Source organism: Camelus bactrianus, chromosome 11 (genome assembly GCF_048773025.1).
Source record: "Camelus bactrianus isolate YW-2024 breed Bactrian camel chromosome 11, ASM4877302v1, whole genome shotgun sequence".
NCBI lineage: Eukaryota > Metazoa > Chordata > Mammalia > Artiodactyla > Camelidae > Camelus > Camelus bactrianus.
The window spans coordinates 57,735,315-57,761,515 of record NC_133549.1 but is presented as its reverse complement, the minus strand read 5'-3'; the positions used below and the strand labels follow the sequence as shown (position 1 = coordinate 57,761,515).

The window sequence follows — 26,201 nt, the reverse complement described above, 5'->3', positions numbered from 1 at the left end:
CTTTAGATTCCACATGTAAGTTGATATCATATGGTATTTCCCTTCCTCTTTCTGACTTACTTCATTTAGTATAATAATGTCTAGGTCCATCTATGTTGCTGCAAATGGCATTATTTCATTCTTCTTTATGGCTGAGAAGTATTCCATTTTATATCTTCCACATCTTCTTTATCCAGTCATCCATTCATCTGTCAGTGGACATTTAGGTTGCTTCCATGTCTTGGCTATTGTAAATAGTGCTGCTATGAACATTTGGGGTACACGTATCTTTCCAAATTATAGTATTCTCCAGATATATGTCCAGGAGTGAGACTGCTGGCAATCATGTGGTAACTTTATTTTTAGTTTTTTAAGGAACCTTCATACTGTTTTCCATAGTGGCTGTAATGGTGTGTTCTTTACATGTATCATTTAAACTGCAAAAGAGAGTAATAGCGGAGATGTGAAAAGGAAGGCTCAGAAAGGCTAAATAAATTCCCTCAAGTCATCCAGGTCTTAGGTAGTATTGCTGGCAATAAGACACAAGTCTGACCACAAAACCCCTTTCCTGACTACTAAGTTACATTGCTTTCCTTTAACTGCCTTAGTTTAATACTAATTTCTAAAATGCAAAATAGATAAAAGAACAACATACACAAATGCATAATTAGCATGAGTCAAGTGAGCATTTTCATTTTTAAGTCAAGCCCATTTCTACGAATGTTCCATTTTAAGAGCATTTTAGTTGATAAAAATTCAAAGATGCACATTTGCTAGTTGAAGCAAGAAAATGTCAATAATCCCACTTTATTTTATTAATTTAGATATGGCTCAGGCAAGTACAGCTGGTACTGCTATTCTTGGAGCTGGAAGGAATGAGGGGGGAAAATATTTCTGTTAACAGATAGACTCAGTCAGATTCAGGAGAAGACTGCTCTACTACACATCTCTAGTCATCCCCCATCCTGCTCTGCCCCTAACAAATCATCCACTGCAAACTGTGCTGGAGAGATGAATGTGAGAATGGAATTAATCAAAATAAGACGAGGGACCAACAGTCTATCACAGGTGGCAGTTTGATTAATGAAAGCCAGAAAGCATCTAGTACAATTTGGGAAATCAATGAGACCCAGCCAAAGGCAAAAACAACAGGAAAGCTCTAGCTCTCCCTAGAAAAAAAAAATAAAAGATCCTTTGTATTTGTTTAGATTCTCTGACCTAAGGATGTCAAGGCATTTTCTCAAGAAATTTCTTTTATTCTTGTCTCTGTTACGGAGAAATCAACACAGACTTTAATGCAGCTTTCCCTCTGGGCTGACAGATGAAACAGAAACAGAGAGAGAGGAAAAGTCAGGGTTCTCACAACTTTCCTTATAATTAATGCCTCCGTGAATGGGCACCCACATCTTTGTGCAGACATTTTGATTAAGCTTGGAGTACATATCTTTGGGGGCATCCACCAGATTCAAAGTGGTTCATCTCTGAGACTACTCCCTTTATTTAAGAAGTGAATCGTGGCTGCCATGTTTGCTCTGTATGTGTCTTCCTTGTCCCCAGTGTGGCCGTGACTGATTGGATCATGGGTGGACACCTGACAACTGGGGCTCATCAGATTTTTTTTCTAGTGACATGGAATTGGATTCAGAGAACTACTCAGTATGCATATCAGGCACTGTGAGGTGGGCAAAAGCAAACAGATAGTCTGCCGAGAAATAAATGAAGCAGTTGTTTAAAGAACTGAGCAGATATCTCCCTTGGTTCCTGACAGCTGTCAGGTTCCTGATTCTAGCCCCCGTGGGAGCCCCAACCATACAGTCTGCCTTTCGATTGAGTGAAACACTTCTGAATCCTGTTATTAAATCCTCCTCCTCCACTTAAGTTAGCTCAAGTGGATTTCTGCTACTTGCAGCTTAAAGTATCATAATAAGTACTTTGTCGATGGGTGTGTTGGGTCCACATTCTCTTTGAATGTCTGCCTTGCAATCTTTTCCAGTTCTTCTCGTACTTCTCCATCTATTTCTCAGCCTCCATTAATTGTGCCTCTTTTTTCTGCCTACCCCTTAAGTATCAGTATTCCCTAATGTGCTGTGCTCATCCTGGCTCTCCGTCTCTCTGACCTTTTTAGAGAATCTCACCTCCTCCACTGTTTCAGTTAATGCCGCCACGCACCTGAATCCCAAATTTAGATCTCTAGCCCATACCTCTTGACTGGTGTTGCCAAGCCACTCTGGATAGCCTCACAGGCTGCTTAAGTTTTAAAAATCTGAAATAATTCATTGTCCTCTTCCTCATCTCAAAAAATTTGCTCTTTCTCCAGTATTTTTTATTGGAAAATGGCATTACTCTGTTATCAGTCACCCAAGCTAGATGCCATGGAGTTATTTTCAAATGGTTCCCCTCCCTTACCCCTTGTCATACTCCAGTCTTCGTCTCTAAATTGGGTAATTTACTACAGTTTCCTCAGAATTTTTCTTTCTAAAATCTCATATAACCGTCTCTAACCATCCCAGTCCATCCTCTACACGCTGCCAGAGTATGGGGCACTTTCATTTCTGTTCCATTAATCTATGTCTATCCTTATGCCAGTACCACACTGGCATGACCACTATAGCTTTCTAGTAAGTTTTGAAGTTGGAACACATGGGTATCTTTTTAAATATGAGGTAAGCTATGAGTCTGATTTTTCACAAGTTCCCTGAAAGTGTCTATTGCAGAGTTCCAAGGATGCCATAGACTAATGGTTAAGATGTGAGTTTTGGAGCCTGACTATTCACGACTGAATTCTGACTCTGCTCTTAATTGCTGGGTGACACTGGGAAGGATACCTGCTTTTCCTTCACTTCAGTAAAATAGGGATGATAAGGATAGTACTTTTCACGTAAATTAAAGTCTTTAAGTCATGTAGAACAGAAGATTGCCTGGGACTCCATTTTTACTAATAGTTGTTCAGAGGATCAGATAATGGAGCTGTGCAGAAAGAGAAAAGAAAATATGTGCCACTCTGATGACATCAAAAAATTTCCAGCAACTTGGCAGAATCTAAAAAGACAATTTTTGAATAGCAAGGAAAATGAATGTTCACTGAGCAACTGTTCTTTTTGTGTGGTAAAATATATATGACCTAAAAGTTGCTGTTTCAACCATTTTTAAGTGTGCAATTCAGTGGCATGTATTACATTCACAATGCTGTGCAACCATCACTTCTGTTTCCAGAATTTTTTCATTACCCCCAAATAGAAACTTTAAATAATTAAACAATAACTTCCCAATTCTCTCTCCCCTCAGCCCCTGCTAACCTCTAATCTGTCTTCTCCCTCTGAGAATTTGATTATTCTATATATTTCATGTAAGTGGAGCCATGCAATATGTGTCCTTTTGTGTCTGGCTTATTTCACTTAAAACAAATTTTTTGATGTTTATCCTATTGTTAGCATATATTAGAACTTCATTCCTTTTTATGGCTGAACAATATTCCATATACACACACACATTTTGTTTATCCATTCATCTGTTGATGGATTCTTGGGTTGTTTCTATCTTTTGGCTGTTATGAATAGTGCTACAATTAACACTGACATACAAGTATCTGTATGAGTTTCTGTTTTCAATTCTTTCAGGTATATATCTAAGTGTAGAATTTGAGTAACTGATCTTTTAATAAAAAATAAAATGCTGCTCTGGAGTAAAGAAAGCTTTTGGCTCTTTCTCTGTCATACACACACCCTGTTCTTATGACATGAGGCTAATCTTGTCAGACCTCCTTGACCTGCGTGTCAGCAGCTCATTGTAATTGCTGTCTGGACCATAGAGATGTGAGTGCTTCTGGAGGAGGGCACACTGGGAAAGGGGGAATTCAGACTATTACCAGATGACAGACATCAGTGACAAGGCTCGAGGGAACTAGGGAGTCTGCCCTGAAATTCTCCTTTGCCTCCTTTTCTCTGATACCTCTTGCTTTTGACAGGATATTCTGTTCAACCCAAGAGTCTATGAAGTTATATAAGGACTCAGAAAGGAGTGAAGAGGGACTGTATGACTGTGCACATCTCTTGACCCTGCCAGGGGCCAAGGCTACCATTACAACAGCAGAAGCCACTGATGGAAAAGTCAAGGGGACATTGGGATGGGTTTGGTGAGGCAATGCAGCTATTGGTGGCTAAGAACATTCACAAGGAGGGAGGAAGTTCCTGCCACAGCTGTCCCTCCTCCTCACCTCAGTTCTGAAGGCCCACCTCGGGAACTGTCCCAGTGTCCCTGGCTCTGTCCCTATCCCAAACCTGGCACTACACCTTCTGGTGCTGCTCTCATCTGGCTGGCTCATGGTGACCTTTCCCCTCAGCTTGGTAAAGGTGAATGTAGATGGTAGTTCTGCTCTTTATTGTAGCCTGGAATAGAGAGATTGTTACTCTAAGCCACATGAAGAGAAATGTATGTTCTATTAGGTTCTATACATAAAAGGCATAATTTATGTGATTGTTCATGCTTGGAAATAATTTGTTATATTTTTTGGCAGAATAAAATATGTTAAGGTGATAGAATTAAGCTCATCAGTAATAAGAACGTGTCTCTCCCAGCCTATACTGGGTACACAGGGTTGTTAAAGGAGAAGGAATTATATAGAGGCCTTGAAGATCTTGGAAGGAGTCTGGGCTCCATTCCTGAGAGTTGATAGAGAATATCTGGGGCTCTGAGTAAAATGATGCCCTGAGTGACCTGCTTGAGACCTTCTGGGCATCATGCCTGACTCTTGTTTCTCCATCAGCTTAAGGAACAGTGTAAGTGTAGTGGCATCTGTAACTTCCTGGCCTACCTGTCACCATCACTGATTGGCAGAAACCCTGGAGAGAAGATAGGAAACAGATTGTCCTGGTAACTCTTGGCATTGACTTGGGTTGCTGGCCTTCTTGATAGTTCACTTACTTGAATACTTGTCTTGCTTCTTGCTTGTGTCAGAGAGTCAGGCCCAGCTAGAAAGGGAAGGTCAAAAAAGACAAAGGGGAAAAATACAAACTGAGCAAATAAAATTTTTAAAAATTTCTTAAGAAATCATGATTTTGTAGAGTACAGGACTTTATTGCCAAGATTCTGAAATATCACTTAAGACATTTGGCCAAGATATATTAAAAGACCTCTCTTCATGTCCTCAACCCTACACTGCTGGAATACCTTCTAGACCAGCAGATCTACTTGTTAGAAGTGATGAAGGGTTTACAGAGATTTTTCAGTCCCTTCCAGTACTTGGTTCATACACAGCTGAGCTGGCTCCACTCCCCTCAAGCTGAGCCACACATCATCTCAGCAGCTGCTCCACCCTTGTCCAGCCCCCAGATCCCTGAATGTCCAAGGAGAAAGGGCTTCCCTGCCAGGCCCACAGGACTCCTATTTTAGGTTCGGGAGCTAAATATAAGGTACGCTGACATTACATTTTTCTCTCTCATTCTGAGTAACTGAATATTCTATTCTTGCTCATAACATTTGTTAAAATTTTTTCTTCATGTGGTTCTGAGACATTTTATATGACTTGACTTTAAGATTCCATTTTCAGAGGGACAGTATTATGGTGAAATAGGAAAAAAAAAACAAAAAACTTGAGTCTAGACTCAGGCATCTCTGGTCCCAAATCCAAGGTCTGTGCCAAATTAGCTAGAGCTCTCTGGGCCTCAGTTTCCTTATATGAAAAATAGGAAAGTAATAGTTCATAAGGTTTTGGGGGGACACTAAATAGGATAATGAGGATAAAGCACACAGTATTAGGTTCCATACCTCCTTGCTCCCTCTGGGAAATCTCAGCTTCCTCATGTAGTGTTGTAGGTGATAAAGTTCCACGTAGTCTCCTATGATGAAGGTCATCTTGCACCTTACAAAGTCCATGTCACATCCACACTGCTTTTCTCATATCAAAAGTTCTTACTCTTGTTGGGAGTCCTTTGAAAATTATGTTTTCTTGAAGCATATTTAATGACGTGAGGAAATGAATAGACTATATTAGTGAAAAAAGGAGATAAAAATATATAATATGAGTATAGTTCTCAGAAGATAATATGTGTCTACACATGTATGTACATGACACTTGGAATCATATTTGCTTTCACCTGGATATTACATGGTAGCTATTCAGCAAGATGCCAGCCTTTTTTTCTGATTATGGTATTTGTAAGCTGAGAAGAGAAGCAGAACTGCCTACATGGGGGACAATACAGTGGGAGAGAGGATTTAGCCAGGAGCTGAATAGAGAACAGGTATTTTTTTTAAAGCAAAATACTACTTGCTCTCTGAGGCAGTTTGTACCCCTTTCTCTCATTTGCTTGAAATTATCGGTAACATAGCAATTGCTCATTGTATGTGGAATGCTACATAGAAGATGAGTGTGGGGGAAGCCACAGGCTGCTGACAAGCTGCACTATGTAGAGGGTCACACACGAAACACACATGCATGCACGCGCATTGAAAAAAGATTAGGAAAAAACACAGAAATGTTAACTGTGATCATCTCTGTACAGTGACACTTCCTATTGAATTGCACTTTCCAAGTTTAAAAATGCCTCTTGGATGCAGATTAGTTGACAAGCAGAGATAATGGACCTATCATCCTGAGACCCAAGAAAAACCAAAGCTGTTCTGGTTCAGGGTTCCCATCCCTCCACTTCCCAGGGGTACTTTGTGCTCTTAGTTGTCTAATTATTTGACTAATTTTGAGTTTATAGTTTTTTTTAACACCCAGTCTTTCTGATCATACAACAACATACTACACGAAGAGGAGGTCAATCAGAGAGATTCACCCAAGGCCACACATAATTAGTGCCTGGAAGCCTTCACTCCATGTTACCTCTAGGCCTGTCCTTCTTCCCTTGTTGCTTTTGGTGTTGGTATATATGAGCATTAGGAAAAAACTCTGTGTGTGTGTCTGTAAAATGGTGTGTGTGTTGCAGAGAGGGTATGTGTATGTGATATCCTTGCTTGGGACACGGTCTGCCATATGGTTAGAAGTGTCTGCTGTTATCGCTATTGGCCCCAGTGTCGGAGCCAGATTGCTATACATTGCCACCTGGAGGTAGAAAATCAATGCCTAATTTAACATGCCTCAGAAAAGGAATGACATGGAAAGGAAGAAGGAAAATATTACAACATCCGCCTCTAATCTTATTTTCAGTACTTCATTAACATTGTTATTATTTTTGGAGTCTCCTAACCATTTCTGAAGAAATTTTTTTTTAATTTATGGATCATAGGATTCAAACTAGTATAATTCTTCATTATAATTTGCCATATGTGGGCATGTTGTCTATATTTAGCCTGTGAATATAAAAACTTTACCATGTTGCCAAAGTGCCAGGATTCTTAAAAATTTGAATCTACTCAAAAGTGTTTGGTTTGCAGAGGAATTAACAGCCCCAGAAAATTTAAGATACTTGCCAAGATAGATTGCAGACCCGAATTTGGATTTTCTCGTTCCTTAACAACTAGTTTGTGGGAAACTTACATAAGACTCAGCCTCGATTTTAGTAAGATACCGAAGAAACACATTTAATTTTTATGTGAGTTGGAAACAGACGTAAACTTAAACGGAAATGAGCTGTCCTTCATCCAGATGTTATCAGCTCAGTTCCATATTCTCCCTCAAAGGATGCCAGGAGAAGAAACAGCCTGGAGAACTAGGGTCCAGTGCTTCTTTCTAAAGTCCAGGCCAGGTTTTTCTTTTCAAATTTTGGATTTAAAGGGGAAAAAAAAGAAAAAAGAAAATGGAGTGGAGGGAGGTCCTTTATTGTTATCTGGCTGATTTCCTCACAATCTTTTCCTAAGTCTATTCCTTAGTTAATCACTCTGTATGGTTCTGCATTTATTTTCTCAAACAATGAAAGGTTAGGAAGATCCTACATGTTTTAAAGATGATGTCTAAATAGTTACTCGGTTGAAAATCTAGTCTCCCTTTTGTTTAAAAGGGCTTTTTAATTTTTATTTTTATTGTAATGATTGATTTGGGAGTAGGTTTTACAATTTATTCTTATCATTGTTGTTATAGTTGGTTGGTTGCTTGCAGATAACGAGCTTATTTTTTCAAAGAGTCATTTTGATAAGGTGGCTGTAGAAATGTTTTAGGAATCCACAGTACGCTTAGGAAGGATGCATTCTAAAAATAGCTTCATACACACTAGAAGATTGATTAACACCACAGACATGTACACACACACGCACACACACACACGGGATTGCTAAACCAGCAGTTTACTGTCATCACTAAACGTGACAGGGGTAACTTGCCTCATCCTACTCCCACTGCCTGTCTCTCCCTCCTCTTAGCGGGGCTGCCTGATGCCCAGCTGTAGCTCAGTATCCCCCAGGCTGACTTCATGCTAGTCAGAGCCCTCTGGCTGATGAGGAATCATGCCGTGCTTCCTTGCTAGCCCATTTCTAAGTATGAGCTACCATTTAGTTGCAGGGATTCTGCCTTGTTTCTGAGATGATTTGCACTTTGTGACACTCTTCCAGGACCTGGACCATATTATGGTCCCAGCTGCCGCAGTCTTATGCCTAAAATCTCCAAGGTTTAGCAGTTTTCCAGGAAGGAGACTCACTTTTATTCCTGACAAATTCTCCTAAGAACTAGATTTTTACCACACACCTGGGATTTTGTTCCAATCCTTCCTAACATCAGCAACTAGCCTATTTCCTGGGTCACTGCACATGACCTGCTCCTGGACTTACTGCTGATAATCATGCCCTGCAATTTCTTGAGCCTCAGTTATGTACTTAAGTGATTACCTTACTGCAAGTAGTCTATTAACAACACTGACTCTGAAGGCGAAGCTCAAATTATAGCTCCATCAATTATTAGCTGTATGATTTAGAGCAAGACACAATGCCTCAGTGCCTCAGTTTCCTTATCTATAAACTGAGGATAATAATACTAATCATACCCACCCAAATGAGGGGTAGTATTATTATCCTTAAAATCATTACTATCTCACATATTCACAATCACATAAACAGAATTTTAATACTATATTCTTTTAGAATCAATTCTGGGCACATAGTAGGTACTTAATAACTAGTTGCAGAATGAAGTAGATAATCCACTGTTACAAAGCAGCCTTTATTTGTTTGCTTATTTATTTATTGTGAACCAAACAGAAAAAAATCCCAGCCACAGTCTCAGTAAACTAAAGGAGGAGAATAGAAAATCCAAAGCAGATCACACCTCAAAAAATATTATTTTAGTTTCAGGATATCTTTTTGCTCTCAGCAGATCCCCATTTATAGAAGGATAAGTAGTGGGGTCATGATACCCTTAAGATACAACTCCACATTACATCAGATTTACTTCCTAAATGAAATTTAGAATAGATTAGTTTTTAAAAAGACATTTATAAACCATGACCCACTCATACTTCCTTGGTCTCTTATGTTGTTTGGAGAAAGGAGGGGACACAGGAAAGAGGGAGGAAGGACGAGTCAGGGATTATTGGTGGACAGGCCAGGCAAAGCCTCGCAGACCAGTGTGACTTTGAGGGCTGCGCTGGATATTTATTGTGTTTTATCTGCCTAGCTTCCATTCTTCCTTCACCTGATGTTAGTACCTCTGCTTTCAATTTGAGAACTCCCCTTCCCCAAATTCCTCACAAATTGGAAGGGGCCATCCCACCCTGCAGCTGCAGTAGACGTCTAGGATCCAAATCTCAGGCCAACTGGTCCATTCCATTTCCCTGGTTCCAGTGGTTAGTTCAAGCTTAGCCACTTGACTCAAGACAAGCCAGTTAGATATGAGTCCGCGATTTGGGGGAAACTGTTGGAAATAGAGATTCTTTTCTCACTGAAATACCTTAGAATGTAGGACTAATTTAGATCTGTTGACGACCATTTGGTCAGGACAAAAGGTACGACTGAATAAAAATGGAGCTAATGGAGGGGAAAGCAGAGCCTAGCAGTGAAGAATGCAATATTCCTAACCAAATTATTCAATTGTCTGGATCCAGCTCATCTGAAGGCTGTGCCAACTTGAACTAAGTTAAATGAGCCAGTGAATTCCTGCTTTTGCTTAGGCAAGTTTGAGTTATGTTTCTGTTACTTGAAAACAAAATTCTTAACTGATACAAGGAGTCAATATAGTCTTGAGATACATGAACTTAAAGTTGAGGTCTTTAGAAATGATTAGACACAAAGGAATTGACTTGCATTCACCAAACTTAAGAGACTGATGTATGAAACAGAAAATTAATTGAATAGACCTTTGCAACTCTCTAAGATATTCATGTCTTCTACCTATGGCATCCATTTCTCAGAATTATGTCACCTGAAAAGCAAAAGTCAGCAAACAAAAGATTGCCTCAAGATTGGGGATCAGAACAAAGGAAGATGGTTAACTTAAACCTATTTTATCCAGACTAGATGAAGTTTTATGACCCACATTTCCGCCCAAGAGAACACCTGAATTTGAACCTACTAGATTCAGGACATTTCTTCCCTGGGCAGCATTAGCCAGTCCTCAGACCTCCTTTTTATGCTTCAGATTGACTACCCCTCTTCTGTTCACAAAAACCTAATCAATTATTTTGACTCTTTCCTTTCTCTAAACATTCAATTAGATTCCATTTTCTAAATTGCAATCACATTCTCTTTCTGCCTTCACAAATCTATGTCCTGATCACCTTGGCTGAAATTGTTTTCACACTTTCCAGGCACACATCTATAAGACATTTCTTAGTTTGCACCTACAGCTGTCTAATTTCACCATTAATGGTGATGTTTAGTAGTTTAGTCCATGGGGGACAACAAGAGGAAGGGCACCTCACTATCACCACAAATACTGCCAAAAGGGGAAAGCTAATTAGGACTTGAGAGGTTGTTGTACATTTGGGTTGTGAACTTTCCAAGTACCTGAGCCCTAATTTTTTTTAATTGAAGTAAAATTCATAATAGTGAAATATACAGATCCTAGGCATATAATCCTAAGCAAAATAATGCATTTTGACAAATATATGCACTCATGTAGCCAACACTTGAATCATGATACAGAACATTTCCTTAACCCCAGGATGTTCACAGGGTCTCATTTTAATATCCAAAATTTCACAGAATCCAAATATTAGTTGAACTCTCAGTATCCATTGATTTAGAAAATACATGTGGATAGAAAATACTAATTCAGTAATGTTTTCACATAATTATTTGTTTTAATAATAATAGTGCATGGAAATAATTGAGTAATAAAAAACTCTTCACATGTATTTGAGGTATTACTTATTTGGTGTTATGGACTGAATATTCTGAATATTTCATGTTCCCCAAAATTCCTAACCCCTCATGTTATGGTATTAGGAGGTGAGGACTTTGGGAGGGTAGAACCCTCACAAATGGGGTTAATGTCCTTATGAACATTAGAGAGCTCTCTCTGCTCTCTGCCTTGTGAGAATACCACAAGAAGTCGGCTGACTGTCACGTGGCAGAGAGCTCTCACCAGGACTCGATAATACTGGCACCCTCACCTCCTGCCTGCAGAACAGGGGAAATGAATTTCTGTTGTTCATAAGCCACCCTGTCTATGGTGCTTGATTATATAGCAGCTTGAATTGACTTAAGGCATTTAGTGAATAGATATTTCTTAGTGTCCATGAAGATTCAAATGCCTTTAGAAATAACCTTCCAAACAACTCCCGAGGGGTTTGCATCTCACAGATTAAAAGCTCCTGCTTTAGCTGATCCAAATACATATGATCAGGAGCATCCAGTCGAAAGTTGAAATGTACACAGCAGAATACAAAAGGGTTCCTAATATCATCATGACCGCTTGGGTTCCTCAGTGGGGTAAACGTCAAGAACATGAATGCTAAGATCCATCTCTGCTATTTATTAATTAGGTAAATATAGTCAAGAGAATAATCCTTTTAAAATCCTAGTTACTTTCGTTTGTTAGACTGAAATGACTTTACAGAATTTTTATAAGGATCAAATGAGATAAATGGGTGAAAATCTTGAAAACTGTAGTTTTCATTCTTTGATTGCTACTCATTAATAAATATAATATTTGAAGGGATATATTTTATTGAAGTATTGTACAGCTGGTTCTTTCACCTGACAAGTCATATGCTGATTTATGTGGATAGAGTCCCTTAACGTAGTACAAAATGTTCTTGCTGTTCAAGAAAGGTTAATGGAGGTTAATCCCAATCCAAAAATCTCAGCTTGATCACATGCAACTTTCAGAATATCAGAAAGATAGTCTTAGAACTGGACTGTGTGTTCCATGGATATGAATCTGAATTATACAAATTAGAAAAAAAAAGAGATTAAAGTGTAAGTGATTTACTCAAGTCAACAGAAACCATTGCAGTAGGATGAGGGCTCAAATTCCATTCTCTCAACTTCAGTGCTTTTTACTGCTCCTTGTTAAGAAATAAATTACTTGAGGGCATATGTTTTACTAAAGCATTTTTCACTCTGTCACCAAACACAAAAACTAAAAATTCCCTTTTGATATGTGGAATCATATTCCTACTTAAGAAAATATATGTGTGTAAAATCACCTTTCTAACAGTTTCCACTCTCCTGGTAGTTCTGTCTGAGGAGTATTTTAATTGCCCCAGAGACTAAAACATTCATTCTCCCTGCATCTCTGTAATTCACTTGCAGGATAGAATTTTTCCAGGGTTGACTGGGCACCTAAGAGCCTTAAGAGTGCATCGCAACTTCATAAGCTCTTCCATCACCATTCTCTACCTGTGAATGCACCTTGTAGAGTCACAGCTATGCTCCACCTCTGATGTCCAGGGGTTTAGTAACCACCTAACACACCATGGCATCCACAGGGGAAATACTATAAACTGAATGGTTTTAGAGTAACGAATGCTGAGAACAGATGAAGCAGCATGCCCAGTTGTGTGTTTTTCATTGATACCCTAGGGAGCAAGAAATTTGGCTTTCTCTGTTTTCCAATTCACAGAGGTAGAAATGAGATGGGGCAGAAACAGAAGTCAACCTTATATTTCCAATATTTGATTCCTCTTTGGTCCCAAGGCTTGAAGAGCAGGCAGCAGAGTTGGTAATTAAGCTGAGATGGAAATGAACAATGCTGCCAAGTTGGCCCCGTTGTCATCTGATGCTCTATAATACTTGTCAAAATGTCACTGTAACGTCCTGATGACTCTTAGGTGAGGCAAATATACTTTACATTAATCCTGAAAAGCCAAATAATATTACAAGTTAACTTGGAAGAGACTATGTTGGGCAAACTCTACTACCAGAAGGACAATCAATAGCTGCAACCTCAGTGTCACTATTTGGAACTGCTTACAATAATTAATAATAAAACTTACCAGACCTTAAGATTAATACAGTATATTTTACCCATGCTCTCAATATGGCTGCAGATTACATCTATTGAAGTCTACAAATTGCAAATTTAATGAACCCCTAGGTGAGAGATTGTTTCAACTCATGTACCCTCTAAGCAAATTCTGTCTAATAAAAATAGCTTCCATTTGTTGAGCACCTGTTGGTCAGACAAAAAATGTATCATGTGGTTCATTATTCATGAGACCTCTGCAAGGGTGGTATTATCAGTAGCATAAAGCTGAGGAAACTGAGGCTTAGGGAGGCTAAGTAAAATTGCACACAATTACTAAGCTGATAAATGATGGACCAAGGATAGAACCCAGGTGTGGCTCATCCCAAACCCCATCTTTCAAACACGGGCAATAACATTTGGGCATAATGGCTCTATACAATTCACTCATCTTTCAAAGGCCATCTCAAGTCCCGCCATTTCCATGGGGCCGTCTTTAAGTGTTCTCTGCTGTTTCCTATAAAAACCACAGGTCTCAGTCAGAGTCAGATAGACCTGGTTTGAGTACCCCGCTCTGCCATTTATTGACCATTTGGCCCTGGGTGACTCATTTAACCTCACTAAACCTTAATTTCCTTACTGTAAAATTGGGATAATAATACTATACTATGGGACTTTTCAGAGAATAAAGGGAGATGCCTGAGAAGCGTACATGTAGTATCTGGTACCTGTTAGTGGCTCATTATTTTTGAGGATTTTCTCTGTACCAGACACTGTGGTAAAAGCTTTCCACTCATTATTTCACTTCATCCTCACAACCACCCTATGGTGTAGTTACTAACACTATTCCCATTTTTAGATGAAGCAATGAGGCTTTACAACATTGGATGTTTGGACCAATGTCACACCACTAGTAAGTGACAGAGCCAGCGAGCAGTCTGACTCCAGAACCCTCAGTCCTCACCGCTACGGGGGGTTCTTGAGACCCATGAGAGAGACATGAGATCAATTTAGTGGCTTATGATCAGCATCTTTTAATGAAATAAAAGAGAAAGCATAAAATGGATTAGAATAGAAATATTAGTATGTCCCATACAGTAAAGGTAAATATTCTGTGAAAATTTTGTTTTAGTGGAATGTGCATGTATACTGAGTGTTGCTATAGAGTGTATTTTTTACTGTAGGTTATGAAGATTTTTTACATACATGGCATTATACTCTCTCTAAATAATAAGCACTCAGGAGAGGATCATTCTCTTTCCCTTCCCTGTAATACATCGCGCTGCTTTACCCTGAAGCGCAAGGATGATGTCATTGTTGCTGTTGCTGTTGCTTTTAGTTTCACCTGGTCACATGTCATTGATAACTACTTACTGATCCATGCTAATATTCAGTGACCATGACTCTAACTTGAGCTATTTCATTAATTTATTTATTCACTTATTTAACAAATATTTATTAAGTGCTCACTATGTTCGCATATTATAGGAGGGACAGGAGATTCAGTGGTGAACAAAAGACACCGTTTCTGCCCTCACTACAACCTGGTGGGGAGACCAGACATAAAACACACAATAACAACTAAAGCAGAAAGTTTTCAATTAGCATATGTGAAGGATTCTGTAGTATATTATAACCTAGGACGTATGGTATAGGTAAAAAGACACTACAGTCAAGTGTACCAAAAAAACCCAAACAGTTGCATTCGTTCAGGAGTAACCCAGAAAGCTTCATGGAGGGAAAAAAAAATCACTTAAACTTTAAAAAGTTTATGAAGACTTTACCCTCAGATTTTGTTTTACTCCTATGCAAATACCACTGAAGAACAATTATCTTACTTGTTTTTGTATTAAGCAGCACAAGGAGACACAAAAATCAAAGACAAGCCATGTCCAGTTAAGCTAAGCAAGACAATTTAATCTTTATAAACGGGTTGCAATATTGCTGTTCCTCTTTTCCCTCTTATTTTTTTTCCCTAGGTTTAAATGATGTATGATGAGGGTTTCTCAAGTACAAGTGAGACTGAAGTATTTTCCTACATAATGTACTGCAGACAGATTTAGAAATGTCGGTTTTAGATGCTATGATGCATATTCAAATTTTCCATGCAACAGATTAGACAGTAACATGACTAAGTGGAAGAGCCAGTGAGCTAAAATAACTCCTGTATGTCTCATAAACTGAAATATTAATAAAGTAGAAAATAAGAATGAGGGAAATTTAGGGATTCTCATGTCCCCTTTTTACAAGCTCATTTCTGTGGGTCCAGTTAGTGGAAAAGAACATGGTGTGGGGGGAATAAGAATGAAAAAGAATCAGAAAAAGAGAATAGAAGCAAAATTGAAGGGTCAGCATCAAAATACCCCCTCTCTATAAAACAGTGCTTATTATAGTCTTCCCTCTTAGTAGAATCCCTGGCTGAGCTACTGAGCTACTCTATAAAGCTGGCAACCTTTGTGTACTGCAGTGCTTCACTCACTGTTTATTGCCAGTTGGAAAGAAAGCTTCAGTTTGCATTTCAGTTTGTGGTGACTTTTCCATGCCATCCAACAGTCAAGCTTTTCAGGAGAACTTCTGGGTCTCTACTTCTCACCATTTTGTGGGGAACCTCATCAGGGCTGTAACTGCCTTGTCCCTAGGAGTCAGCTGGTGAGCTAGAGGAAAAGTCCTGTTCCACGCTGAGAGGGTTCATAATGGAGTAAGGCTGCAGCAGTCCTGACACGGCAGACTGCATATGTCTTGGAGTTGGAAGGTGGAAAAAAACAATGCAAAGAGAATGGTAAATTCCATCAGAGGCTGAAGGACAACCTTGCATTAATCAGGTTTCTTTATGGTCGCACTGACAATATCCTAACTCAAACATGTAAGCGACAAAGGAAACTTGATTGGCTCACATAACCCAAAAGTCAAAATCAGGAATACTTGGGTCAGATGTTCAAATGTTGTTTTTGGACTCTTTCTCCACTTGTTGGCCAACTGTCCCATGTGTTGTTTTGTTCTTGGTCAGGCTCTCCCCAGTGATGGCAAAAATGACCACAGGCAAGCAGCACTAAGCTGACCTCTTCCCAGCTTCAAACCTTTATCCAGAGGAATTCACCTCTTTCTTAGTAATTCTAGCAGCAGTTTTGAGACTAAGTCTGAGCCGTGTGCCAGCAATGGGTATGGAAAATTCCCTAAAGGAAAACAAAGATTCTGTTACCAGAGGCAGGAGAGGTCAATTTGGGGCTGTAAAAACCAACAGAACCATGTACATGCTATGCCCCTTGAATGATCCTTTTGATCATCAACTAGAGGCAGAAATTTCACAGTCAGGGATAACCTGTATTCTCCCTTTTCTACATTGCCTCATAATCTGTGATTTTTCCTCAGGAGAATGTCAAAGACATTTTGATATACTAGGGTACCTGAGTGCTGTGCCATTTTGAAGTTTAGACAGAATACTAGTAGAAATGACAAGTTCTTTCTGTGAGTTTGCTGACACAGGGTACTTTAACACCCGTGCTAAATCAAGCAGCAGGCTCCCATAGCTCCAAGGTAAAGCAAGGATATGTCAGCCAATTTCCTGTCAGGAATTGATAGCTTTGGGTAGGGGCCCCCTACTCTTCTTTCTTGTGGACATGCCTTCATATTTCTGACCTTTTTCATGCTTCTTCTCATTTTACTGTTCACATGGGAACCAACACTATTTAGATTAGTGATCCCCAACTATTTTAAAAATGAGAATTCCTTTCGAATGTAAGAGTTCATAAATGTCTTATGACAGTAGTTGGATCTCTTGCCTATATTAATATATAGACTAAAAATATATAATATAAAATAAACACTAAAATTAATATTATTAAAATAAGTTGTATCATATTGGTTACAACACTTGAAATGTAAATAGTATATGCATGTGTAAGATGTAAGCTTTATTCAGTCTACATAGGGATGAGTAGATCTCTTACAATAATTCCATACACCCCTTCTTTAATAGGATCAAGAAACTGAGGACATGACTTAGAATGATTCTTTTTATAGCTCAGGTGTTTGTTTTAACTGTAAAAGCCCAGGCCTCCAAATGTATGGTAAGAGTCCTACATCCAGCCTCCCCTATCCCCTATCCCTCTGTTTCCATTTCCTTTAAATAACTAGCTCAAACTCTAATTTCAATCAGGAGAGAACCAATCAGCAGCCCAGAAAATTGACCTGAGATTCACTACCAAGATGGTGAGTTAACACCAATTCCAGACAGTGAAAATGAAAGTGACTAACTCAACGCATGTATTCCTTGTGGAAGGCATCTACTGAAAAAGAAAAATGGAAAGCATTGGGTTAAGACTTACCTTTCAAAGAATAATGAGGAATCTCATCAGAAGCATAGCATTTCACTTGCAGTCAGGATACCAAGCTAGTACAGAAACATCTATCCCAAAAAAGAAATTTGTTCAAAAAGTAGAAATTTAATGTGAAGATAATTTTTGAGTTGCATTCTTGACAGCAGAGCCTACAGACAACTGCTTTTGGAGTTTCTTACATGCACTCTGGGTACCATTCATCACTGTCATGCTCTGATGAGCTCCTAATCTTCCTTCTAAATCCTTCCTCCAGCCTCACAGATGAGGCCAGTGGAGATGAGTGAATTACTCAGAGGGAACACACTCAAGATTGTAATCCTGAGCCACAGAATACCCTCTGAACTTTTAGGAGGAAAACAGTAAACAGTAAAAATAAATGAATAAAAAAAAGTTAAAATAATAACAGAAACTTAAATTTTAAGTTGCTCTCCCAAATCCCAAGCATTGATAACTGAGAAATTCCAGTACTAATTTGTAGACAACTGTCCAACGTTTAATAAGAGGTATGCTATTGCAGATCTGAGTCCAAAATGGTACATTCAGCTAAAAAATTGAATAAAAGGGTAAAAAGTTTCAAGGATGGAGTAAAATTGTATTTCTTATGTACAAACCAGTGTCATTGTGTTTAAATGATCACTTTATTGTCAGTATAACCTCAGCCACTGGGGGATGCTGATCCCTGAAGTTATGAATGGTAAGAACAGGGGCTTTAGAAGGAGACTGAGGACCAGAAATCCTAGTTCTGCCATTAACCAGCTATGTAAGCTTGGGCAAGTAACTCACTTTCCTCTCTAAACTACAATTGCCTTATTTTTAAGTGTTATTACAAATTTGCAAAATGTTATTACATGATGTAAAAACACTTAGAACAATGAGTGAAACATGTTAACTACTAATAAATGTTGGCTTTTATTGTCAATTGTATTAGGGACAAGTTATCTTACCTGTAACCTGAGCAGTAATTTGACATTCCTGGTCCCACCCCAGCTAATAAGAGAACGTTGTCTTTACCTGCTCAGATTCTCCCCTTGCCCTTGCCTTACGCTGTAAGAGAATTTTTCCAAAGTACTACTGTCGACCGAAATAAATGTACAGCCTAAAAGTTGAGAGTTATGTATTATTTGGCAGGAGGACTCAAGCCGGGATGATAGCCTCTCAGATCACTCTGAGGGACTGCTCCGAAGAGCTAGGATATATAGGAGCTTTACAGCGAAGACCAGGTAGTTGGAACAATAAATGATTGCTTGTTATTTAAAGAAAACCAGGCACCTCAAATTAAAGAGTTTAGTGCTTTTCTATGTATGGGAGGAAGCAAACACTTGGGCTCTTTGAATTCATTTCTTTGACAAGCACCTAGCTATCTAGGGCCAGTATCCTGTCCTTTCTTATTCTGAGTCCTCTCAGAATGCACCATTGTGAGTGGCTGCAGAGGCTGGGCTGCAGGGGCTGGGCTGCAGGCTTTTCTTCACTGGGGGGTGGCAGCAGCTGATGATGACTTGATGGTTTCAGCAGTCTTTGTTTACTGATATGGTTTGCAGTATTTTTCGTTCACACTGCCCTTTCTGTAAGAATAGGCAGAGCCACATTAAACAAAAGATAGGGGAATAAATCCAGACAGGCAGAGTAGACTTGCAAAATGAAGACTGAAAGGGTGGGACAGGGGATGTGCAGTCCACGTGTTACATGAGATAAGTGTATAGGGGAGTCTCTGCAATAGATTTGGAGTCTGAGAAACTGAGAAGGAAGCAAAGGGAGTTTTGAAAGGTGTTTTACTGTGGATTATAAATTGAATCTACTTTCATGATCTTTAAGAGATGAAACTAACAATTAGCTTTGAGTTGTAACTACTTTGGTTTCTGGACCATTCTTTTTAATGAAGCATCATGTGGAGATGAGGCCACACGGGGCCCCAGTTTGTACTTGGTTCATGTCCTGAATGTCCAAGTGGCGCTTCTGTAACAGTGCTGTGACAGGCTTGCGCTGACATGATTGCTCCTCCTCGTGACTTCTGGATTTATTGGGGGAACTGCACCTTAAACTTATGCAAATGAGCCTTCTACCTTCACCAACAAGCTCTTTTCCACCAGGAACTCCCCATAGAATAGCATTGCCTTCATCCAAGGAGTGAACAGTTGTCGATGGTACAGTTGTAGACACCCAACCTTCATTGCCATGACCCCAGATCCCAAACCTAGCCTCAGCCATGTTGGAGAAAGTAACTAGAGAAGGCAGAACAGTACAACCATTCCTCGATGACTCCTTCTATGACAGTGAAGTGTTCAAATAACCACTGGCATCATAATTTTGAGTGAACTTCCAAAAGATGCAGTCGAGATTTCTTTTTGGAAACACACATCAGAACTCTTTTTTAAGGATCTGTTCCAGATAATTACAGTGTTTTGCTGAGAAAAAACATCATTTGTTAGAGACCTTTGGGTACTATCGAACACCTTAAATTCACATAGTGACCAATATGATATACGAGTCACAGGAGGAAGAGATCACTTTCATGTGTTTCAAATATACAACTGAATAATCAGCATAATTCAAATGTTTATAGCGTTTAAATCATTCCTGCTCTGACTCATCCTTCAAATAGCAGACTCAAGACTAGCGGTTATTCCATCAGCCTCTAAATCACTCTTGTATAATCAATTAACCTCATCACATTCAGCTATTCAAACAGTTTCCACCAGTATACAATTTTAACGTCACCAATACAGTTTGTTTTTAATTACCAGCCTCACTAATGGCCTTCTGAAACTAATGCTTAGGGAAGTATTGGAAAGTTTCCTGAGTTGTCTCAGAGCTGTATACCTTTTCTACTCAACAGCAAAATGATTTGATGCTATTACATTTTAAGGCTTGGGGATTTTATCTTCCTGTATAAATATGTGCAAGTCAGACCACCCAAACCACCTCATTCCACACAAGGAACTTCAAGTACCCACTGTATTTTCCAAACAAATCAGAAAGTCTATACAGATTCCTAACACCAACGACTTTGTGGTGTTTGTTGTAAATAAGTCAGTGGATAATCATAAAACATTTCTTGGCAGTAACTAAATCAAGAAGATCAGTGATGGCTGGCCTAAGCCAGCTGTAAATTTTATGGCAATTTTTTAATGAGGCAAAGGGATGGAGCTTATCAGCATTTTGTCTTTCAGGGTCAAATGAAAGAAAGCAGGAGAGAGACAGAGAAAGGAATCTAGAGTATCTGGTATTTGGGATAAGAAGAGGGCAAAGAGTACCTAAAAGACGAAGAGAAAATAAAAGCCAAACAGAAGCCAAGTAGCTAGAAGTTTACCCAGTGTTTAGCTTAAGGGCAGAAAGTTTCAGTTTGATTTTGTCCTTGAGGGAAGCCTGCAGAAAGATTTCTGTGCCAGTGTGACCTTGGCAAACATAAAGAAGGATCACAGCTTTGGTATTTGGGGGGAAATATAGGGGAGAAAAGAGGAAAAGAGGTAAGAAATACATGGGGGGTCGAAACAACAGATAGCAGAAGAGAAACCAGGCCCAAAAGATAATAACCAGAACCAGGTTATGAGTATTACAACCCCTAGTTCTTTGACCAATTCTAACCCCTAAGGGACCTCCTCTGAAAAGTGGTTTGTAAACTTCTTTGATAATGGAAGTGCTGTGCCACCTTGATGGAGAAAATTGCCATTTCCATTAGGGACTATGAAAATGTATTCTGATTTAATAAAAACCTGAACAAGCCAAAGTAGAATCAAGGCTCACTGTTCCAAATTAAATTAGGCATTTCATTTCATTAATCCAGTTAGATGCCATTGGCTAAATGTAAGCCCAGAATGGTGATTTTTGAAGGAAAAGAAGTGGAGAGGAGGGTAAATGCCCTGAGAACCTAGCCTTCCTTTGTAGCTGCATAGACAAAGCCAGGGTGGATGTGAGCCTTAAAAAAGGATGCAGATAACAGGGCTGACATATGTCTTTGGTGAGTTAGCAAGCAACCTTTAAAGCAAGCACTTGTGTTAAAGCAGAAAGCAACCAGCCTCTACCTAGCAGGGACTCTACCTGGATTGAAGCATTAGTGTTCGGTTAGCTTAAACTTCGATGCAAAATTGAGCTCTGTTCCTCATGACATCACCACAAGCTTTTTATATGTGTTCTTACAGTTGTTTCTCATCTCTGACTTTTGCCTTTAGTGATGCCTTTAACTTAATCATCTAAGATCTTGCCTTATCACTTTCATTGTCTTTAAAAACAGAGGTCACAGAAACCTTGTCTTTTCTAAAATAATTTTTTGTTAATTCAAGAACTCATTTCTGTTACCTAAAGAGCCCTTTTGAATTCCCCCTTATAAGACAATGAGAAAAAACTTATAGACGCCTTAAAAAAAAAAAAAAAAGCCCAGGGTTCCATTTTCTTTCTAATTAATTATAAAATAAAATAATGGAGACTGATTTCCAATAGAAACAAAGATTCTAATAATACTTAACTGTAATGTCTTGCATAAGTCCAAAAGAAGAATGTTCAAAATAGTGATGAAGTTGGCTAAGGATGGGGTAACACACATACTAAGCTACCATTTATCCAGAGCTCTAAAGGAAAGAATTCAGAGCTTTTGGAAAATTATTAATGTCATAAGGAAAGTAAAACAAACAAAAAAGAATTAAACCCTTGTCATTTAGTACCTGAGAGTGTTTTGCTTACCAAAAAAGAAAAAAAAAGAAAAAACAAGAAAGCAAAGACTAGAAAATAGCTAAATAAAGAGACAGACAGTTCAAGTAATTTATTGTAAGGAACAGTAATCAACTTCCACAAAGAAAGTATCAAAGAAGTTATAATTGGGCACAGCAAATACTTGATGTAAGAATTCTAATTTCAGACTTCCCTTGCCTAAATCCAAATTCCCATGCTTCAATACGTTCAATGAAGAATTAGAAATTCTTCCCTCTGAGTCAGACCCCAAGCCAGCCACATTGTTTCTGGTTCAGATTTTCTTTCTATGAGCCTGCCCCAAAATAAAGAAAATGAGTCACTGGAGTAGAAACTAGAGGCCTTAGATTCTTGCCTTACATCTTCAATTAGCTGTTAACAAATAAGTTATAAACTTTGGTAAAAATTAACCAGATGGATTTCTGAAGGTGTGTCCTTCAACCAGTTGCTTAACTGCAGGCTGGCTTCAGACCAACGAGTTGCATAAGCGTCCCTCAGTCCCTCACCTGGAAGGGGCCAGCACTTGGTTGAGTGCTCTGCAGTCACAGTCTTGAAATTCTTAATTTTTTAAGAAGGGGCTCCACATTTTCACTTTGCACTGGATCCCTCAAATTATGAGGCCAACTCTGCCTAAACCCTACGTAGCCTCTGTTTCCATATCTGTAAAATCAGGATGGGACTATTTCCAGCACTGTCCCAGCTTCACTGTGTGATGACACAAGTGCTTCAGGATCTCCTAGCAAATGGAGCACACAACTACACAACTTTGAGGAGGTTTTTCCGGAATCCCATTTCCAGCACGTATTCTCATCCTCCAAGTTCTCCACTATTCCCAGATGAGGGAAACTGCAGCATTTAACAAGTTGGCAGATTATCCTGCTACCGCTTTCTCGTCTCAGTGACTGACCTCTCATTACAGTGCCACCAACTAGTTAAGTATTGCCACAAGAATGCCACAAACAAACCACCCCAATACCGAGGGGCTAGAACAACAGCTATTATTGTTGTTCACAAATCCACAGTGGGCTGGCTGCTTCTGCTGATCTTGGTCAGGCCCTGGCTGGGGGTTTCTCTAGTTAAAGAGAGGAATGCAAAGAAGGAAAGAATTGGAGGCACTTTGGCAATAAATCTGCCGAACTCACATAAACCAGACGTTCTACTGCTGTAAATACTCTACCTCAACGACATATCGTTGTATGACCCTAAGCAAATCACTTGAGGTCTCACTCCATTGCCTCATCTGTATAAATGAGGGCATCTGGCCAGGTTACCTCTAAAGCCGCTTCTGCTCTGGCATCCTCATAGTTGGTTAACTTCTCTGTTCCCATTTCAACTATAGTTTCCAACCTCCTCTTTATCCTCTGGACCAGACACCTCTGTATCCTACAGGGCATTTAATCAGAGATGGATCAAAGTGATCAATTTAACCTACTTTGATCATTACAGTTCTGTCAGGCCCTAAAATCCTAATTCCAAAAACTAGAGTTCAGAATTCTCAGGGGAAAAGTTTCAGGTCTCAGCCATGCCAAAAATCCTCTTGTGTCGGAAAGGGCAGCACATAGGAATTTTCCTGGACCAATGCCTATGGCTCTGTGGCTCCTTTGTCTCTCCAGAGCAGACTCCTTTCTCATTTGAATGCTCCTGGTGCTACCCCACCCTCCCGCAAGACTGCATCAAGCACTCATGACCCAAACCGCAGTGGCACGGCTCACTGCAGGCCTCTGAGCTGGGGCAGCGTTCTTGTAAATAAATGAGAGGGACAGTGTGTGCTCTCTGAAGCCTGCAGGTCCTGTCAGCTTTATGCTTGCCAATTTACATGGCTTTTAAAAGACAAAACTGTAAAATGTCACTCCCAGATTCACTCTGGACAGTCAGATCTTTGCCCAGGCTAGGCAATGTTCATTTATCAAAGTGACTAAAGAGTAGTTGAATTATTTTTTCCCTTGTTGGAATCCCTTTTCCTCTTCGTAACTCATGATAAAGCCCTTTCTCTCAGTAAGCTCTCTCATAGGACTCTGTAAGGATCAAGGTCTTGTTTTATTTTTCTAAAAAAAATCGTGAAAGCCCAGGAGCAATTCCTACAAATATCTGCAACCCTGAAGTACAGGGCCAGCAAACGCAGCACAGAGGTGGATCTGCGTGCTGGATGTGGCTTGCTGAGCACAAGCAGTGGCTGAGTTTTCAGCTTGTTCAGGGGATGGGAGCTAAATTTGGTTTGTGCCGTTGTGTTTTAAACTCCAAACTGCTTTTGCTGCTGCCAGATACGCCTTTTGTTTGTGCATTCATTTGTGTTTCACTGTCTCTGAAATAAACCCGTCTCTTCAAATCAGGAAATCTTCCACTAAGCCGAAAAAAAGAGGAAAAAAAAAAGGAAGAGAGAGAGAGAGGTGATGATAGAGGACCAGCTAGTCTGTCTTTTACGTGATGACATGCCCGTTTCCTCTTCAGTGGTTTTTGTCATTTTGCTCAAAGTGCCCATGCGTTGGCATTAGGTTGGAGCAACACAGTGGGTTCTTTGGCCCTCAAGGTGGCTTTTGAAGGTCACTGATGTTTGGTCCTTGACTTTGCATACTGTTCAGTCAGTGCGCTGCTTTTCCCTGTGAGGTCTAGGGCTTTGTTTCTCCAATAATTAAAGCAGAAAATAGAATTTCCAAAGCTCCTGGATCAGAGCCTATTAGAATGAATGGGTAGGGAGGTTAGGAGTGGAGTGGCAGTCTGCCCTAGCCTCACATTTACATATTTTCACTTTTTGTCTACAAATTAGGTTATATATACAACCACAGAGATGCAAAATTGAAAGCAGGTATTAATCTTGTGCTCCATTCTGCTTTTAATGTACTTTAATGTTTATAAAACTATAATTATCTCTAAAATAGCATACACTTGTGGTACACTTCTTATGGTAAAGGTTTTAATTATTCAAGGGAATATTTAAAATAGACTGTAAACTTTGTCACCTTCTTTTGATTCATGTTTATTTCTTAAATAAATCAGGAAACTCAAATGTTGAAAGCTGCTGAAGCTTCTCTTAACCTCTGAGAGGCCCCACTTTGGGCATCACATCCTCTTCTCAAGAAAATCATTGGAGCATCAGAAACAGGAGCAGCAGAGCTTCACATATTTGAGTCGGGGTGAGGACTGGGCATCAAATCAGATAAAACATAAATAAGGGCTTAAGTGCTGCAGAGGAGGTGGCATGGTCCCCTGAGAGTGAAGGAACAAGGTGTTGGACACACCATCCAGACAGGGGACCTCTGAGCTGTCTCTGGATTCCCTTCCACACCTCACTTAGCTCTTTGGATGTCATGCCAACATCTTGGCTTGGCACACAAGGCCCTCTGGACCTAGCCCCTGCCCCTGACCACTGTCCAGCTCTTTTTCCCTGTGCATTTCCACCCAGAGCCTTTGCTTTGATCATATCACCAGATGTAAAAGCACCCTAAGGAGTCTGTTGAATATCTCCAGGCTTTCACACATGCTGTTTCTCCTGCCTGAACTGCCCCACCTCTTTCCTCCCCTTAGTGATTTAATTTCTTGAGGAAACTCTTATCCATCCCTCATAAATCAGCCTGCATCCTATACTTCTGGGCTCAGAAAGAACCTTGGGGGATAGTTCTATCAATTATGAAGTTATAATCTTTGCTTTACCTGTCTTCTTCTTGAGGGAAAGGCTACCTTTTAGTCATGATTTTACCCCCAGTTTATAGCACAATGCATGGTGTATGGCAGAATCAATGATGAACAAATGCATAAACAAACAAAGTGGACCAGAAGCCTGTTAGAAGTGCCGACTCTTGGGTCTCATCCCAGACCTACCAAATTAGAATCTGCATTCTAACAAATCCTAGGGGGATTCAATTGCACTTTAAAGTTTGAGGAACACTGATCCATGTTACCCTGAGTTCTCATTTCTGTAAACATCTGAAGCA

The 26,201-nt window shown here is 39.6% G+C and overlaps 1 long non-coding RNA gene across 2 annotated transcripts in view; it reads left to right on the top strand.

The window, feature by feature from the left end:
* Nucleotides 1-26,201, top strand: part of LOC105071308 (uncharacterized) — a 378,482-nt gene that overhangs the window by 149,309 nt on the left and 202,972 nt on the right. The window lies entirely within an intron of this gene.